The following is an 8,280-nucleotide window of genomic DNA, read 5'->3' on the forward strand; positions in this document are numbered from 1 at the left end:
AATTTTTTGGCAGGTAAACCTGCAAAGCTAAAGTTGCCATTTGTTTAGCATTGGGCAACATAGAAATATTAAATAGGAAATTCACAGATCTTTTTAATGGAACACAGCATTCTTACTCTAGAACCAAAGGAAAATGATGTTATCACACAATGTAAAAGCTGCAAATTGTATTACATTATTATTGTTTTCCCTCCTCTGCGGCTGTCAATCATTCTCCATTCAGTATTCAAATAGCGCGCACCTCTCCAATATTATATATTCACATTATAATGCTTCATCTGTAGATAAAAAGGCTGTGGATTTGCATAAAATGACTTTATTTTGTGTATTTGTATTTTATGTTTGTTGCTGTTTTTAAACGACTCACTTGTGCCTGTTAGATCACACACATCACAAGGACTATGAATCAGTATCAAACGCACAATAACTGGAATCTAAAACTGTAAAGAAACAAATGATCAATAAACTGTTGGACAGATATAGAATAGGATTTGTGCGCTCGACATTTCTTCGCTTTGTGCAGTGAACTTTTAAATGTTTTAAAAGCCGTAAACTTTTAAAATCACTTTGTGAGCTCAGTTTTGAAGCGTTTCATATTATCATGGTTTTGCGCACTGAAAGATTATTAAACTTATTATAACTTTATTATAACTATTTAACTTATTATATTTTTAGCCTGCACAATACATTTTAAATAAGCATAATTTAATTGTATATTATTTCTGTGTAGTCTAGTGTAAGCATTATAAATATATACACTTTTGAATTCTTCACATTAATATATAAATATAAAATTGTGAAATGTATGATTGCCTGTTTGAATTTTATAAGAGTACTAATAGTAATTTGTTTTTATTAACACGTTTAGATTGTATAAAATTACTGTGCAGATTTTTTCAAGAATTACTTTTTGCATTTATTTGCATTACATTTAAATAAAATATGTTGCAATTTTTAATGTGCCCCTCTGGTTAAACACTGGCCCCTCCTTGGCCCCCCTAGTTAAATTTGTCTAGAGCCGCCACCGAGAGAGAGAGAGCGAGAGAGAGAGAGAGAGAGAGAGTGAGAGAGAGAGAGAGAGCGCACGAGAGAGAAAGAGAGAGAGAGAGAGCCCCGGCCGCACGCTCACCGTCTTCAAACAACACGAGCACTGTCTTGCTCTCTGTCCCTTAATTAATCAATTGACACGATGGAGTCGATGTTTAAATCATTTAAAATGAGAATGTAAGTGTGCTCACTCCATTTTTGTTTGTAAGAAAAAATTTGATTACATTTCATATCGCAATATATAATCGCAGAAAAATAAAATATCGCAATGTCATTTTTTCCCAATATCGTGCAGCCCTAGTGACAACTTATAATGTAATCACAGTTCATAAGGTAATACCAGCACATAATTTAAAACAATGTTTACAATATAATAATTATCTTTCAATAAAATAAAAAGCAATTATATTAAAAGAAAATTAATCTTATTAGGCTACATTGTGAACTTTTAATTTTGTGATTTAAGACGTGCTTCATTATTTTTAGCCACTTTGACCCAGAAATAAATTTTATATATATATATATATATATATATATATATATATATATATATATATATATATATATATATATATATATATATATATATATATATATATGTGTGTGTGTGTGTGTGTGTGTGTGTGTGTTCACGGTGTTTGTGTGTGTGTGTTCACTACTGTGTGTGTGCACTACAATGGGTTAAATGCAGAGTACAAATGTGTGTCACCAAAAAAACTAAACCAAAAACAAGAGCACCTTTAGTTGAAACTGCAATAATACATTATTTGGCTAAATCTTCTGTGCATATTTGCATTTGTGCTCTTGCAGTGCTGAGCAGTGTAGCCAATCACAGACACGTCCGTTGGAACTGAACTGGGATGAGTGACAGGCTCAGGGAATTTGAAATTATAACGGATGCACACTTTGCATGCATTCCATACTGTCTGTAATGCATTCAGAATTTGAATAAAAGGTTCAATGTCCCCTCACTAAGTTCAGCTATAGTTAAGTTATTCTATATAAAGGCTAAAATGAATCTCAGATATATATTTGCTACACACACACACACACACACACAAACACAAACAAATTAATTATAAAAGGAAATATATGTTTCTTTATAGATTTAATTTGGACAAGAAAAGATTAAGCAAAGCAAATATGTTCACCTCGAAGATTTCTTTTGGCATTTCTCTCTCTCTCTCTCTCTCTCTCTCTCTCTCTCTCTATGTATATATAATAAACATACTGTGGGCTAAATAAAACGGCACACATATTTTGACAGTCCCTTATACTGGGCTGCTTATAATTTATGTCCCCAACAATGTAAAAATCATACATACACCCTTGCTTCACATAACACAAAAAAACTTTTCTTCATTATAATACTATTACTATAGCTGTTAATTATAATTATATTTAACAAGTCTTCTTATTATACCTACACTGATACTACTAATTTATAATTTATATTTTTTGGTGTTTTGTTCTCACAATTTCAGAATTCTGAAACAAAATATTTTGACAATATTTTGGTTAGTTTATAATGTAATACATTTCTCATAATGTAATAATTGTTTTTACATAACGAGCTCAAGCTTTTACTCACATTTTGGGAAAATTATTACATTATGAACATTTTAATACAATAATAATGTAATACTTATTACATTATGTGCAGTTGTGAGTTGCTACAGGCAAAGCTGACTGATGGAACACAAACAGGACAGTCCCAAATGTTGTACTATCAACTATACTTGGCTCTTTGAAAAGAAAGAAAGCCAGTGAAGAAAAGTAACACTGTATGAGTAATTATCATACTGGTTTTGTTTTTGACCACTGCTGTATGACTAGGATATGATGCAAAACAACTTTAAACTGTAACTTAATCAACCTTGTCACTCAGGCAGTATAATACAGTAAGCCTGCCTCAACTTAAATTCTTTGTGCTATGAGGGAGAGTGTTGTAATTGGCTTTTATTTGTTTCTTCTCTTATCACTGTCTTGCTTTCATGGAGAACTTCAAACTAATTAATCAGGCCATGAGAATGGAATGATGGAACCAGTCATTGTACTGGTTCCATACTCCCTTGTCTTTTTCTCTGAATGTCCCTTGCAGTGCTGACAAAGGCCTTTTGAAAAACACACTATTATGAGCAGATAAATTTGAGGGGGGGAAATGTGAATATTCAGTAAATATATCTTTAGTATTCATTTTCCACAACCTCAATTACATTAATTCTGTCTTGCAATGATTTTGTTCCTATATTATCTCATCCAGGCCCCAAGCTGTGTCATATTCAAGCACATTTTCAGTGTGTTTGAATTTCTTATAAAAAAAAATCTTAAATGAAAAAATAAAATTTCCCTTTTTAGGGAATAAAAAAACATACAACAAGAACAATGTAGCTTGATACCTGAACAGTTCAAAAAAGATGAGTTACTGGTTTGAAGTACTGCCTTGTTCAATTTACAGCATTAACAGAAACAGAATCTATTTTAGATAATCAATAGAATTATACATTAGAATCAAATCAAAAGCTTAAGAATCAGAGTCAAATCAGCAAATCTGTATTTATACCCAACCAGCATCCGTAAAGTGGTGCATGTCAAGTCCATTACACAACTAACATGACAAATTTACCAATTATTTTAGAATTAATTTTGCATGAAATATATCTCAGTATACTACAAATGTGCTGTAACCAACATAAACATTTGTCATAAACAATCACACACACACATACAAACAAAAAAAATAAGATCTTAAATGTCACTTCAATTTAAAGCTGCTAGAAACCTGACAGCATTTAGCCCTCAAGTGCTGCAGAAAACATTTTTAATTCTCTGGTCTGAATGTATGGTGGTCTCTTAAATGAGGCCTCCTGCTTGCTGTTGAACTCTTAAGTGGATCTACGTGGGCTAACATCAACGATTTAAAAATCTCAGACAAAAGTTGTCATTATCACAGCATAAATCTCTCATTTGATGCAGTCGCAGCAGGCTTTGAGACATAATGACTGCTGCTAGATTTACAGGCACTCCATGCTGCCACTGTAAAGTGGCTTAACTGCTGGCTGCTTTTATAGCCCCAGTGGTTTATTTAAGCAGGATGTTAAGGTGCAAGGAAGGCACACAGGTCTAAAGCAATAACTCCAAGTTTATAGCAGTGGACCATGACCACATAACCCACCAAAAGCTGGAAAAGGTCTTCCACAAATCCACTGAGGAAAGAAAAGACTGTTTCATTGTGTCCTCTACAGTATGTTATTGAATTCTCATATTCGTTTTACAAAGCAGGGGTGCTGACTAAAACGGAATAGAAAACGATTATAGAAATGATACTTAGGGAAATGAAGGGGAAAATTATGAGGATGGATGTAACGTTCACAGACAACTAGGACAAGTAAAACGTTCATCTACAAATCAATGTCTGCTAATTCTTTGAGCGAGCATCGGTGTCAACAAAGCCATTTGTTATGTTGTCTGAAATAACCAGAAGGTAAGTGCTAACCTGTTAAAAGACTGCATAGCAGCTTTCTCTCATTTCCCTCAAGCTTAAATTTAGTGAACAACACAAGAGAGTGACTAAGAGTAGCAATGCTTTCAGCTCAGCAAAATGCCTGGATTTCTTGCTAGTAATAGCAGTATTTGATTCCAGAGGGTATAGTGCAGCTCATGTGCCAGCTGACAACTGACAAATGGCTAAAACACAGGAGTATGAATGTGGCATGATGCAGGAAGACTGGCGGATGAACGCTGCTTGTTGTCATGTTGTAGCCACACACTAACACAGTGTTTGCTGTGAACATAATTGTTAGAGAAATATTTCAACATTGATTATGTTATGTCTGCTTCATTTTTCAAAAACAAGCCAGGTGTGCACATTTGTAATTAGACATGACATCTAGCTTCATAGGAGTGTGTAGTTTTCACCAACTGCATGTACTTAATGCATTTGTTCTTAAGTTGATTACTTGACAATTGACAGACTTCATTTAAACTATTTTAAGATTAACATTCTGGTTGATAATTACAAATGTGGATGATATTAAAATTCTGTTGTTTTATTTTTTAAATATATATATATATATATATATATATATATATATATATAAATTAACAATAATGTTGTAAGTTAATTTAGGCAATATGCCATTTTAATGTACAGTATAGATATTAATTTATATATTCAATAGTCTTATATTATTAAATATAATTTTTAAATGTTAAACAATAACATTAAGTGAGCGTAGACAGCTGCAAAGCTCATTGTAAATGTAAAATGTAAAAACATGGCAAATGAGAATGCAGAATTACATGTATAATGTAGACAAAACTTGACAAAAAAAAAAAAAATCAACATACATCAACTGATAATTTATATGCCGATATGCTGCATACATTAAATAATTTATTTCTCATAAATATATATCTCTAATATCTCTAGTCCACATATTGAGCCAACCCAAAACAAACATTACATAGTTAATCTAATTATGCCTCTTAAAAAACAAGTGCTTGTTCTTAGGAAATTCTGTGATAAGCATTACAATCATTCTCTGTGTGATCAGACAGGAGAACTAATCAGGAAGACCTGTCTTTTTTAATCTTTGAACTGCCTCTCAACTGCTTCTGCTTCACTGATCTAAGAAGCATATATTTCCCCAAATAATAAAGCAAAATCGAAAAGGAAAAGCCAACATCTGTCAGCAAAAGTGATTTCCAACTCCTTATCCATATAGGCCCAGAATTGGTGATGTATCCTCAATTTAACCTTTTGTCTATGTACAGGATACAACATCTGCTGTTCAACCAGAAACATATAACAGACCTGTATTTAGAGAACATGCTTCCACTTTCAAATCTACAGGGATATCATCCCAGGGGTCTCATTAGTTTGGGTTTATCAAGAGCTGAATATATCTGGGAAGGTCTGTGCTTTAGCCCACTTATCATTGAGTCTTACGGAAATTGAGGTCGGAGCCTGTGAGATGCAAGGAAATGATTTTTATTAGAGTGCTTATGAATGCTTGCCAATGCAAAAAGTCGTAACCATTTACAATGGCAAATCCAGAAATATGCCTAAGCATGTGTGCATTTAGATGCTTCCTATAAAACATTTCCCTCTCAATTTAGGCCCTTTTGTTCATCAGTGATTCCTGTGCCCATACCTCAGGGGACAATTAGTGCTAGGCTAACATTAAAATGTAATTATCACAGCAATAAATTATGATTAACTGCAGGGCTGTCATATTCTCAATGGACCCGCTGCCATCTCAGAGTGGTGCTGGAGGTACACATTCAGGGGCTTCAGTCAGCTGTGCAGAGGGCACAAAAGCTTTGAACAGCATTCATCCAACATCAACCAAACACTTACTGCGTCCTTACATCCAAGTGATGGAAGTTGATTTGTGAAAAGAACTGTAAAGTTGTCACCTGGGAGAAGGGCACTGCTGATTTTTGTGCTTCTTTTTATAGTGTTCTGCTAAACTAACTTGCTCAACCGCATAGGTTAGGCCCTATTGTTAATTATTTAATTAATATTATCGAAAGGTTCCCTATATCAGGGTATGTGCTTAATAATTCAATACTGCTTTGTTCACAAAATAACAAGAAAATAATCTTACAAAAACAACATAACATACATAAATCAACAACATAGTGCCACCAGTAGGGATGGGTTTTATCTCTGTATACTTTGATGTTAAAGATGAATTAGAAGCTGCTGCTTGTCATTTCCCTTCACTGAAATATGTGGCTGACGTTTGCTTGACGTGCGTGTGATATCCAGAGCATGTGCGGTGTGTGTGTGCGTGCAGTCAGTCATCGCAAGAGAGTGAAACGTTCTAAAATATGGGCTCTCCTTACAAAACTAAGCAACACCAGTGTCAGATGCAATATATACAGTAGTGTAATAGTGAACGAAGGAGGCAACACAAGTAATATAATGAAACATTTACTAACGAAACACAACATATACAGTACTGCACCTCAAGCATTGCACTGTAGCTATTATGTCTCTAACTGCAACTCGCCAGACACATTCATATCAAATGTCAATCCAGCAGTAGTTATACTCACAAGACACTGCACTTATTTGCAATCACAAAATTACATTATTTGCATGTGCTTTAAGGCCTTGCCGGTGAAACTTTTTTTGCGTGCTGTTCTAACATGTGCTTATTCAGAGCACGTCCACCTGAGGCGTCCATACAATTAAGACAGCGCCTGATTATTTAGTTATATTAGTTAGTTATCGTCTGATTGTGTTGATACGGTCAAAAATACACAAGGTTTACATATAAACACAGTTAATTATGTATAAAGTGAAAATAAATAGGCAACTGAGAAATGGTGCATGCATCTCTTAAAGGGACAGTACTAAACATACTGCAGCTTGTCATCAAAGGGATAGTTCACCCAAAAAGTAAAATCTTGTCATTATTTACTAAGTCATGTTGTACCAAACATGTATTATTTGGTTTTTTTTTTTCTTGTGCTGAACACAAAATAATATATTTTAAAGATTGTGGGTAAGCAAACAGTTGCTGGTCCCCACTTACTTTGATGGCAGGGGGAAAAAATATGAAAGTCACTGGGGAACAGCAACTGTTTACTTAGTATGTTCAACAGAAGAAGAAACTCATTCAGGTTTAAAACAACTGGAGATTGAGTAAATCATGACACAATTTTCATTTATGTGTTTACTATTCCTTTAATGTTAATAAAATAAAAGACAGAAAAATAACTCACTGCTCTTGGCTAAAGAACATTAATACAGTTGCTAAAGTTCAGCAGCAATAAAACAACTTGAAATTTTCGACAACTTAATTTTTTTTTGTACCAAATAGTATCGATAACAGTATCTATAAGTATCGGTATTGATAAAATGTAAACGATACCCATCCCTAGCCACCAGTGTAGCCTGACTCCTCAAAAATGAGCCATCTAAACATATACACCTCTTGTCACAGCTAACAGCACCCATCTTCTGGTCTGTTTTTTCTACTTATTAAAAAGAAAGGATCCAGCAGTAGCTACAGTAACAAGCTATCCCTTCATTCCAAAGTGTATTGGCACTCTCCCAGATGCAGGTCCGTCTGATAGCTACCCACGTCCACGAAGGCATTTCCTCATATGTGTAGTGCACCCTGCCTTCCTCCCAACAGAAATTACTCCCGCTGAAATGTGCCATTCATCCCCACGAATCAGATGGTGTTTCGCCTGCCAGTGCTGCCAGCCATTTAA

This window comes from Carassius carassius, chromosome 27 (assembly GCF_963082965.1).
Source record: "Carassius carassius chromosome 27, fCarCar2.1, whole genome shotgun sequence".
NCBI classification, from domain to species: domain Eukaryota; kingdom Metazoa; phylum Chordata; class Actinopteri; order Cypriniformes; family Cyprinidae; genus Carassius; species Carassius carassius.